General features: G+C 27.6%; 2 protein-coding genes across 2 annotated transcripts in view; one reads left to right on the forward strand and one right to left on the reverse strand.

The window, feature by feature from the left end:
- Timp (Tissue inhibitor of metalloproteases) overlaps positions 1 to 11,678 on the reverse strand; it is an 85,042-nt gene extending 73,364 nt beyond the window's left edge. The window contains exon 1 of the mRNA XM_087154977.1: positions 11,579 to 11,678. The gene's annotated coding sequence lies outside the window, so the exon portion shown is untranslated. The remainder of the gene's footprint in view (positions 1 to 11,578) is intronic.
- Syn (synapsin) overlaps positions 1 to 13,308 on the forward strand; it is a 305,997-nt gene that overhangs the window by 245,007 nt on the left and 47,682 nt on the right. The window lies entirely within an intron of this gene.

Consider the following 13,308-nt stretch of genomic DNA (forward strand, 5'->3'; position numbering starts at 1 on the left):
GATTTATTTATTTATTTATTATTTTTTTGTTGAAAAATATTAATCTATAAACAAAAATTGTTTTTCACTGAAAACATGTTTTATAACTATTTTTCAGCAACAGAATGTCAATCTTAATGGAAAGACATTGTATGTATAAATAAGTAAATTTTATACAATCACAATTTCAATGATAAGTAATGTCTAATAAAAAAACTAATTGCAAACTTTTGATTTAATATTTTATTGAATTTGTTAAATAAATCTTTTATCTTTGAGTTTCATGATAATAATCACGAATGTAATGATTCACAGCAAAATTTATGGAAATTAAATTTTCTAGAAAAAAAATTTAAATTTAGCAAGATGTATTAAGAAGAAAATTGTGTAAAAAATCAATATATTTTTTTACAATAAAATGTTTTTCACACTAAGCTGTTGCTCTATTTTCAAGAAATAAAATAAGCTATGAACCTTTCGCTTACTGCAACCAATAATCAGAATGATACGATAATGTTGACAAGCTCGACATAACTCAAATATACATACAATTTATGTCTGGTTTTTAAACTTAGAACTTTGGTCTTTAAAAATAATAAATATCATGGGTCATTTGAAAAGTTCATGAAACATAGATTTTTATTTTAAATCATAGAAAAAAAATTGAAATTGTACACTGAGAAAAAATAGGGTCAACATTATCAGAATATGGTAAAATTTACCGTGTTTCTAGCTCTATGAGAACACCAAAAAGCTCAGTAACTTTTACCGAAAACATTTGGTCATGATTTGGGTAAGATTAACAATAAAATATGATTTTATAATATGTAATGCAATTTAGTAAATGTGTTAGACGTTTGATAATTCTATCATGATACCTCAAACCATGGCATAAAAACCATAATTCGGTTAAATTTACTTTTCAATTTCGTTTTCAGTTCTACTAAATAAGTGGCAATAGAAACTATGATTGTAAAAACTATAATTTTCGGTAAACCGTACAATATATACAGAAAAATCCCCAATTGATTTATTTAAATACCGTATATTTCGGCTTTATAACACAGAATCATGTTTCTTCTTGTTAGAAATATCTTTACCATTTAGTGCAGGTAATTTTATCAGAAATGTCATTACTATTTAGCACGGTAATCTTACCAGGATTTGTCTCCTACTTCTTTTTCAAGTAGCTTAATTCCAATCAAAAGTATTCTATTTCTAGCAAAATAAAATTTCAATTTTTCACAGAGCAAAATAAGTTGTGAGCAATAAAACAATCCCTAACGACACTGTCAAATTTCTTCTTGAATCAAAGATCATGAGAAAAATGCAAGCTATCTGAAGATCGCAAAGAAAGATGAGATCACAAAAAACAAGGTTAAAGAAAGTTCGCATCACTTGTTTTTAACAAAACGCTTGATACTTCTTTTGAATGCTTTTCGCCATCAGTTTTGGCATTTATAAATTATAGTCTATATATAAGGATGAACGCAAATATTTCATTTTTTGAAAAGAAGATATATATATATATATATATATATATACATCTAAAAATCAATCACATGGATCTAACTACAATGATTTTTTTTTAACAACCGTCGTTGAACAGTCGACCCAATTTTTTGGGTTTACGACTACTAATGTTCAACTCTGTAATCATGTAATTTTGACCCAAACCAGAAGATAATGGAACTCCTGGATCAAGTAATGAGAGAAATTTACCTTCGTGGAGGACTGTTTTGGTGGAATTAACACGCATTTGCGTTTCATAAAGAAGAAAACCACGAAAACCACCCCTGATTAATTTGACTGCAAAGGGACTTTAACCCATGATCCGTCTACCACTGAGGATATTTTACGTCAGCACTGTGGCCGGTGCAAGCCGGCTGCGGAATTCGTATCGACCAGCCATCACTGGGATTCGAACTCGGTTCACCTCATTGGAAAGCGAACGCTCTATCTCCTGAGCCATCACGTCTCTTCAAGGATTTTTGTAAATTTCGCCCCCACTAAAAACATTAAAATGAAATTTCAACACGTGCCGCATTTAAAATAGTGTATATTCCATATCGTATAAAGCCTAATTTTTTAAATATGCAGTTTCACACTTTTATTACCTGAATTATAACAACCTTGAAAAAAAAATGCGTTATAAGTTTACTATTACACTACCCATAGCATTTCCTCGAGAAGAAATTAAATTATGAATGAGCTTGAACAAGTGATTCATTAAGCAATTCCTTAGGACTCTTTACACAGATTAGATTAGATAAATAAAGACATTGTTTCATGCTGAGAGAGACAATATGTTTGTGATCATTCTTAAACGTTTCTAGAATCCTATTTAGATGTCAAGAGATCATTTAGAGAGACTAGTATGATCAAATGCTTCATGAGCGACAGATATTTATTGCTTCTATAAAGGACATCAGGTTAAATGTTTTTTAATGCAATACTCATTACCTCTGTGTAGAAGCATACTTTCAGTAGAAGTAATGGAATAATTGTGTCCCGAATCGTGTTTAAACGTTACAAAAGATTCATACAGAGGTGACTAGACAGCAACTTCATAGAACTAGATCATCATATAGATAGATCTTTAGTGCATTGCATCTATAGATCTTTAGTGAATTGCATCTATGGATATTTATTGCATTGCATCTATAGATCTTTATTGCATTATAGTTTTGATTATTTTATTATGTAAAAAATTATATCCCTTTAAAAAAATATTTTATTTGTTTTAAAATATATTTTTGTGAAAACAAACAGCAGCAAAAATTATCAAAAATGCACGCACTTAATTAAAAGGCCTGAAAAATATTTTTAGATGCACACAAATGATGTAATAGACAAAATTCTCGCGATTTTGACGAAAGCAATTTCTTTTAGTTTAAGTCATGGGTATATTAAAATAAATCATGAGTTGTAGCTGAAATTTGAGTGAGAGATATTTTAGAAGGAATTAACATGCTTCTTAAATTAACCATTTGTTACTCCTGCTTATATTATCCTACGTATTTAATATAATACACTCTCACAAGAAATGGTTCAAAATTGAACCTTACATTTCGGCACCTATACAGCAAATTTTATTAAGCTTTTATTTCTTTAAAATTAGAGACATAGTATTAGAGACATTAAAATTAGAGACATAGTATCTTTATTTCTGTTAAAATTAGAGACATAGTATTGTGGAATTAAGTTTAGGCATAAAAATAATATGGATAGAAATTTAGCACTAAACTAAGGATGAAGCAATTTTGAGCATTATTATTTTTTAAAATAATCCAAAACTCTAACGGTGTAGTGTACACACGTGCATCACAATGGCTTAATTTGAGAAATGAACTTTTACATTAAGCAACATTACATTACTTTGCAGGTGAAAAAAATTATGAAGGTGTGTCAACATTAATTTTTCTATTCTTCTTTACGGACCACCAAATAACTGAGCCTTTATAACGATAGCATAACACCCCATTAATGTATAAAACAATTTACAAAAATTTATTGAAATTTATGAAATTACAGTTTTTACATTGTAATTTACTTTATTAATTTTTAATCTTCCGCAATAATAAAAAAATATGGCAGAAACTACAAGAATATACTGTGCTTATGGCTCTATGGGAACATCAAAAAGCTTGGTAGTTTTTACAGAAGCGCTTAGTTAATGATTTAGATACAGTTACCAACAAAATATGGTTTCGTAATAAGTGATAAAATTTGGTAAATGTGGTAAAGTTTGGTAATTTTTTAATGATACCTTAGACAATGGCATAAAACCATTTATTCGGTTAAATTTACTTTTTCAGTCTTGTGTTTTCTTTTACGAAATGTGTGGTAATAAGAGCTATGATAATTTTGAAAACCAAAATTTCCGGTAAATAGTTAACATATGAACGGAAATATTACAGTATATCTTAGTTTTATTAACCAGAATTAGGCTTGTTTGCTTGTTTGTTTCTTTAACAGAAATTTCATTATCATACAGTACGACAATTTCGCCTGAATTCTTTTCTCCATCTATGAATAATTGGTATTTTTTTATGTGTTTGTATTGCTTTTTTTTAGATTTTATTAATTATTGTAATAGTAAAAAAAAATCTACGCGTACTTCTAGAGCTTTCAAGGATGGGTTTTAAGAGATTATATAGATTAGCACATTGTTTTGCTTTCTTAGTCTTTAAGAATAAAGGAATTCCAATTTCTTGAAAAAAGGAAGAATATTTATTATCCAGGTTTATATCAACAGGTGTTAAAATGCAGTGATCAGATAATACCTGACACATTCCCTACTTATCAATAAGAATACCCCACACGTTTCAACTGCTACTGTCAACGATAAAGATCTAGAATAACAACATATTTCAAGAAAAAAGCGAGGATAATATTTCACTTAAACGTATTCATTACGTTTAAGTGAAAGAAGTGTTTTATGATGGTGATTTTTCATTGATTAAACAATAAGAATCTTTTTAGACTGAATTTAGTTAAGAATACATATAAAAATCATTTTATTTGTTTTCTGATTGCTATTATTTAATTGAAAGTATTTCACGAGGTGATTTTGATAATTTGTGTAAAATTTAGTAATTTTTACCAAACGTCGGTCAAAAGTTTGAGATGACGCAAAAATTTTCAGTTTGATAATCTCTATTTTATTTAGTAAATAAATGTTAACTTTGCTTGTTTTTTTTATAAAATTGTTTTCAAAATTGGTATTAATTGTTTTGTTTCTTCCTATGTAAGCTATACATTAAACTCTACCAGCCTTTTAAACTATAAAAATTGTGGATTTTTAATTGCACAAATATCTGAACAAGGCTAAATTTAAATATTATTTTAACTATTGAGCATCAGGACTATCCCATTATCCTAAAATGGAAGCACAAAGGTAGCGTGTCGGAATTGCACCGCAAGCCTTGGTGTATTGGTTTATTTATATTTAGTTATTTATTGTTACGAACACAAATGCAGAATTGTGTGCTAATTAAAAAGTTCAGTTTACATGCCCTTGTCAGTTGAAACACAGATAGCACAAAATAGAGAAAAACATGATAAATATATATCCTGGGACTCGGTGGGATCTGAACTCTTTAACCTTGAGTTACAATCAATCGATGCATCTTTACAATGTCTTTCTCCAATTTGAGCAATCAGTTCTCCAACTTAGCTAGAGCTTATAAATGGTGTTTTGTAATGAGCATACAAGCCATCATATGCAAGTGTAACAAAAATAAATAAATAAATGCTTAGAATTGCAAGACTTTTTTTTAAAAATAAATTTTACAGCAGTCTCACCTTTCGCCAAACTTGATTTAAAATGGAGGTAACGGGTTTGAATCAAATCGTAACCATGGCTGTGTAATAGTTTAGATAAATATACAGACTCGTGTTCATAATGCAAAGAATGACTTGTCCCTTATCAAATTTCAGAACAGGTATCACAGAAATGAGAAAAACAGCAGAACCCATATTAAATCTGTTGTCTCTACCCTTCAGAACGCTTAGAGAAAGGGCACACCCCACAGTAAAAGAGGCCTCTATGATACATGGTTGTTTTACTTAAACCTACCACTCTATTTTTTAGACGGAAAAGAATTTCAAGCCGTTCTTTGGACTTAGAAAGAGACCCACATGTGTATATAAATAAAACCCACTATCCGAATAAAAGAGGAATATATATATATATATATATATATATATATATATATATATATATATATATATATATATATATATATATATATATATATATATATATATATATATATATATATATATATATATATATATATAATTAAAGAACATTTAACATTAGCATAACTTTTTCAAATATATTAAAATATGGATCACACGTTTTTTTAAAAATATTTCTTTTAAAAAAGCTACTCATGAGTATTTTTTTTACAAAAAACTACTCATGAGTAGCTTTTTTATAAAAAAAAAAGCTTCTCACGAAAAGCTTTTTTTTTAAAAAAAAATACTACTAATGAACATATTTTTAAAAAAAACTACTCATGAGCATTTTTTTAAAAAAAACTACTCACGAGTATTTGTGTGGTACAAACAGAAAGAAAAAAATAAAAGCAAAACGCAAATTTAAAAAAAAATCGTTTGATAGTGAGTTCTAAACCCTTTAAATGTCGGATAATGTAGTGAGTTTTCCATTGAAAAATTCTAACATATTGATCTAACATAATAAGCAATCACACAAAATTAATGGTATTTTTATACGAGCCATCACCTTGAAATTCTATCACATGGCATAACTGTTTTTAATTGTACTTGGAAAGAGATGCTACACTCTAGCCAAAAATTTGTTGTAATTAAAAGAACAAAATAGAAAATTGAAACGAATTATCGCCAACTACTGCGCAGATGTATTCTAATTTTAGTTGAAAAGGCATCTCTGAATGTTAAAAAGAAGAGCGTGAATATATTTTGGTTTTTGAAGCTTGATTGAGCATCCATTAGAAAGAAAAGAAGAAAAAACACCTGCCATTCATAAAACAAAGAACTAGCTCATATAACAGATGTTTGTCACTGGGGTATCTCTCTTTGGCAAAGCGGGGATTTTGTCAAGTGATAAACGATTCCCCTCTCTGATCCTTTACTCTTTTCACAGTCTGAAACTTAAATTATGAAAAAATACGGATTATCCAAAAAATGCAACGCTGACAAAATAGTGCAATAAAAAAACTAGGTTAAGTAAGGGGCAGAAATATATTTTATGTTCTAGTGGGGATAATTCACGCTTTTTACAGTATAGAATGGGAGCATTTTACAAGTTTTGGCATATTTTTATTGTGTTATTAAAATGTGATATCTTTATTACAAAAGTAAGTGATTCGAATTTCATTACCGCAAAAATTTAGATCTTCAGATTTTGATTTGATAAGGTTATTTCAATTTACTTTTTTTTAAAAAATGCACAGAAAAATAGTTTTGAGCTGAGGGAGGTAAATATTTTTACTTATGTCCATCTTTAAAATAGTACCTTACACTTCCGAAACATAAATTTCTCCCAATTCAAATTAGATGTTGGCATTGGTGAAAAAGTAATCTAATGAAAGTAATATTGTAAAATTAAAGTAATATTATAAAACGAAGAATACAATTTTATTGAAATGAAATCGCGCCGCTGAACTTTCAGTTTCTTGACGTATCTATTCCCTACTTAAGTCCTAAAAAATTGTACCCCTCACTTTGATTCAGAAACATGAATTTATCTATAACTGTCAGTAAAAAATAAGGGTTGACTGTAATAAAAAAGTAGCCTAAAATGTCATTTTTTAAAAGGGAAACTTAAAAAATTAATTTTATTTTAAAAATGGCATCGCCGTCTAGGTTTTAGATCTAATTTTTTTTCTTCACCTCAATTTATATATTAATTACGTTTAGGTATTCTGCCGTGAAACGAAAAAAAAAAATCATCGTAAGCAAAAAAAATAAATTCGAAATTGATATCTTTATATATTTGACATTTTTGTGTGAAACGCAGCTAGGTTTTTTTTTTCTTTTTTGAAAAATAAATTTTGTTTTTATCAGTTTTCTGAAATTTAAATCCATCCTTTGACATCATTAGCAACAGAAAGAAAATTGTTGGGAAGACACTTCTCTCGAAATCTATCGTGAAACACGATTTTTGTTTTTTCAATTACACTGTGGTATTATAATAAATAATGATCGTGTTAGATAACCAATTTAATTTATTCATTAATATAGTCCCATGACAGGGATGTTCTAATTATTAATCATAAGATTAGAGGGATTATTTTTTTCGACAAAAATTATTTAAGCTATTTATTTCTTATAAATTTTCTCGATAGTAGTACGATTTCAGAGTGCGGTTGATTATTTTATTTTATAGTCTAAACTAGTTTCGTGCAGTGTCAAGAAAAAACTGCCAGAATTATTTGCTAAATTATTTATTATTTGCATTCAAAAAATAGTTTAGTAATTAAAAGTGGAATATAAATGTTTCTTATCTCCTTAAATAAAAATTTTAATTTTTTTATACATTTATTTTACCATTTTCATCGCGTACGTAAATTGTAGAGATTTTTCAATTTATTGAATTGAAACTACAAATTTTCGCGTGAAATTTGTTTTAGTAATTTTTTGCCAGATTGTTTATTTAATATTAATTTATCAAATAATAATAAGAACCAAGTTATTTTTTGGAACTTAATGGCTTATTTGATTCAATTGAAATAAATTTAAAATAATAAATTTAAAAAAAAATGTTAAAGCCATGAATTTTATATTGTAAAATACAAATGGTTGATATAAAGCTTGTGATTGTTTGCTCCTTATGCAATAATAATAATATAAATACATTAATGGAATAAAATGCGTTGTATTGTGATAATCATGGTATGTGTAAATCTTTCAATGCAATCACATTAATGGTTGTTATAAGGGGATATTTAAGTCTTCTTTACTTTCTCTTTTCATGAAATAGTTCAAGTAACTAGATTCCTCTTCATTTCCTTGAGGCAGGAACAATATCCGCTATTTCAAACTACTTATTTGATTGTTTTACTCCAAGACCGGTTGTTTTAACTCCGAAGAAATTACAAACCACAGTAGAATATATATATAATGTAAAATAAAGTTTCAGTTCAAGTAAAAGAGTGACTTTGTTGTTAGATAATTGAAGATTAGAAGTTTAAAGAAGCTAGAAGTGCCAGATTAAATTAAATGATATTTTAAAGTGCCAATTTTTAGATTCTCAAGTAAAACATAGATTCTAAGAATATTTAAGTAAAATAAAAAATTACAGGACCTTTTGTTTTATTGCATTCAATTAGCATTGGACTTATTTTTTTTTTGTAAAAAAAGGAAAAAATGACAATTTAATATTAATTTAAGCTGAATTTTTAAAGCCTTTTTAAATGGTTTGTCAATAATGTTTTTTTTAATTTGCTAAGACAAATTGACTTAAGCATACATCTCCAGAAAACGTTTGACCCTATTACTGATACAGTGAACCTGTTACGTCTAAAGATTCTCAATAGATTCTCTTTACCTTTAGGGCTGTTTAGAGAATATGCTGTTTATCATTACTTTAAAAACTTTTTTCTTTATAATCAGGGAATTATAAATAGCTCTAATTCAACAAATTTTTTGACGCGGAAATAAAACATATATTAATGTCGCGGAATAATATTTTTACTGAATAATGTTTATTTCTGAGTTTAAATTTTTCCGTATTAATAAATCAGTTTTGAATTTTAACAACTTTATACATAAATTAGGAATTGACGTTGAAATTTAAGATTTTAAACGAAACATTATGCTATGTGATACATAGCTGCCAACTGGATTTTGCCAGTTTCTCCTGGTCTACTGGTTTGATAAAAATATTCCTGGTTTTTTTGTACATTTTAGAAAATTTCTTAAAATCGAGAAAGTTCTTTAAAAAAATCCTTATTGAAAAGAATTTTTACACAGATAATTGCTTGTGTGAATATTTAAATAGATATTACTAATACGTAATGAAACGATTCTCATTTATAAAATTCAGTTTAAAACTTTATTTTTCTAAAATGCTCAGTTTATGTAGAACTCCTTTTTTAAATTAATTAAAAAATCTTTTAGTATCCTTGGTGAATTAAATACTTATTATTATTTAAAATTATGAGCAAATATTGTATATAACATTTAAAGTTCATTTAATATCAATCATAACTGGAAAATATTGCAGATTTCTGATTTGATGACTATAAAGTACCTAAAATTCGCTATGAGCAAAATATTTAGTACATAATGCAAAAATTATCATGAAATTTATATTATTTTGCAAAATCTACTTGATTTTTTTTCTATACATTAGCAGCTATGGGATATCAACACCTAATTATTTTTCGAACTCATAATCGTTAAAATAAAATTTAACAAAAATTCTGATTAGGCAAAGAATTAATTTTATTTTGTGGTACAATGACATCATTGTAAAAGGTTCATAAATTTTCGGCCCTCAAGATTTAGAAAGAGAAAAAAACTTCAAGATTACTTTCAGACCTCCTACCCGTTTTTCATCCTAAGTGTGAACTAAACTTAGAAAGAAAAAAAGGATAGAGTTAAAACTGAGAAATAGGAAATTATACCGTGAAATCTAATTACGGGACAAACCTTCTTGAGCAATTGCGTTCGAATATGACAAATTGTTAAAATGATTTCATTCAAAAGTAGATCTTGCTGTTAAGGGATTCATTTTCTGACAGCTAAGGACTGGTTTATGATATATAATGAGTTATTAAGGTGCTAAGTTTAATCTTTTAAGACTTTGTTTGATATAAAAAATAATTACGGTATAGAATATAAAATTTCGGGATCTTTTCCATGAGTTCAGTTTTTCTTTATATTTTTCTAGATTTTTTATAATTATTCTAGTTAGATTTTTTAAAAGAATTAAAGCTCGACCAGAATTTAAAATTTGTTATCAGTACAATTACTATGATAATGTTAAGGAAACATAGGTGAAAACAGTAAATTTCGGATTCATATTCGTAAACTAAATATAAGTTAAAGTGTATAATTGAGAGGTTTAGTAATCTTGAATAGTTTAGTATCTTGAATAGTTAGTAATCTAATTCTTGACTTTTACGAAATTAACATAGTTTAATGTCTTTTAGACGAAAATCAATTCAACATCGATTTAATTCTCGATATTAGGAAGCGTATACAGTTTTAATTCAACTTCTTTTTACGTCTTCCAAAAAGACTACATGAGTGACATATAAACTGAATCAAAAATGAGCGAATTAATAAATTTTCTTAAAAAAATGTTTAAAATGCTAGAATTTGGCTATCTCATGAACTTGAAAAAATATTAAACAATAACAAATGGTTACTATTAAAAAAATTGCTTCACTTTTCACTAAAAATTGTCTACATTTTTGAAAAGAAGTATTTTCTTAATGAAGCTATCTTGAAGTTAAGCAACACAACATGCGCTGACAACAACCAAAAAGGTTAAAAAGGTTGCATGAATTTTTTTTCTTAGTTTGAAAAATATACTTTAGATAGAGGTATTCGAAGTTAAAGTTTAAGTAAGTGTTTTTTTTCCAAAAATCTAAGGATCAATTCGTTTTTTATTTTATTTATTTTATTTATTTATTTTTTTATTTGAAAATTCAGTCAATGAAAGGAAATTTATTGCAAAATGTTTTACAGTAAAAAAACCACATAAGTAACGCTACGTTCCTGAAAAATCAATTTGGATATAAATAAATTTCAGTATTCTATATACAAGTCTATCATTCACATTATAACAAATAAAAGTTTAAAAGCAATCAGCAGAAAAAAACAGTTGTTTGTCTTCTTTTCAACAAATTTAAAAATTGTTGCTAGCTAAAAAAGATAGAGTTACGAAATGAAACAAGTCGTCAAACCATGAAATATTTTTTTAATGGAAGAAATTCGTTTTGTGTGATTATATTAGAATGGTTTAAATTTTATTCTAAAATATGGCCAATATAGATTGTTAAAAAGAATGCAATTGTACTTCAAAATTATACACAAAAGGTAATAAAGGACTATTATTTCTTAAAAATTATATACCATTTAGGATATATAAACTTACCTCACTAATAACTTCAATCCAAAGTGTTGACAATAATATGAATTTTCAGTCGTCACGTTAGGAGAGCAAAATTTTATGAAAAGCAAACGATATTCACGGATGAACTCTTTTTATTCCCCAATTGTAGTTACCCTCCACCTGCGCCTACGCTTTCTTCCCCTCTTTTCCTATCCCCCATCAGCTTCCGACTCAACATGATCGCTCGATGAGATCAACAACAACTGAGTACAAAATGGATGATGCTTTTAAAACCACAAAAAAAAAAAAAAAAATTTGATGCCTTGGCCTGCATTGGACATTGTCGAAAATCATAAATAGACAGAAAGAAATGGAGCAGAATAAAATATATAAGGGTGGTATATATTTGACAAAGAAGTATAATCTTAAGAATTCAACTTACAGCTGTTGCCACATAATATTAAACTAAAAGTATCTTCATTCTCAATGAAAAAAATTCTTTATTTTGTTTCGCAAAATATTCAAAATTTCTTTGATAAAACTTGCATTTAAAGCTTCCAAAATACTAATATATAAATGATGGAATAACGAAAGCAACTATTAGAGCACTTAAAAAATCTTTCTTTTTTATATATATATATAATTTAAACTTCATTCTCGCTTATATTTTAAAATACAGTACACTCTCGATTATCCGTGCGCGGATTATCCGGTTTGCGGATTATCCGTGCTCATTCCGGAGTCACTCAAAAAATATAAAGAGAAACATTTTCAAGATTAAAAAAATTTGATTCATGAAGTTATAACACTACCAAATTTTTGCAAGCAATATTCGTTATTGGATTGAAGTATATGGAACATCAGCAGAATGGTCAAAGGTAAAATCGTCTGCGTTATCACGATCTTGGAGAAAGATCATACCGCTTGATGAACAATCCTCTTCAGATGTTCAAGAAAAATATGATAACAGTATTCTCGAACAAGCTAAGGTTTCGAAATTATTGATGAAGAAAATTTAGAAGATTGGTTTCAAAGTGATGCATGTGAGCCTAGCTTCCAGTATTTGACTGATGAAGACATCGTTACGTTGTTAATTCAAATAGTGATGATAGTAACTGATGCAGAAGATGTAGTAAATGAATGAAATACAATTTCTCATTCTGCTGCTGTGTGGAAACTTTATTAGATTATATGGGAGGATTTGATTACGGTGACATTACTGCGCTTCGTAAAATATGTGTATCGATATATGGCGATGACGCATTACACATTTTTTAATAAGGAAAATTCCTAGTTTGATGCTATGCATACAAATGTCAGCAATTTTTATATTTTTTGTACTGATATTGAATTTTTCTTTAATAAAAGGAGTTTTCGGATTATCCGTGTTTTTCGATTGTCCGTGCGACCTGTCCCGGTGATTAACCCGGATAATCGGGAGTGCACTGTAACATGCATCAAAATCTTTCTAAATATACTTAATTTTAAGATAATTTATAAACTATATAATGGGATTATTAATTGAAGAATTACTGTTAATGGGATTGTCATTAATGTTAATGAACATTATGCCTTATGGGTAGCTTTATTCATTGAAATAGAATATTTGAAAAGTAAGAGAAAAACGCAATATATTGAGGAAACAATTTAGTTTAAATATCAAAATTTTTGAGAATTTTTTCTCAGTGAGAATTTCTGAGTGAAATTGAATGATTCCAAACGTTGGGGTGATACATATTTTTATAATAATTTGCAAGGTATATTTACGCCTT

This window comes from Parasteatoda tepidariorum, chromosome 11, assembly GCF_982258835.1.
Source record: "Parasteatoda tepidariorum strain Cologne lab strain chromosome 11, Ptep-v5.0, whole genome shotgun sequence".
Lineage (NCBI taxonomy): Eukaryota > Metazoa > Arthropoda > Arachnida > Araneae > Theridiidae > Parasteatoda > Parasteatoda tepidariorum.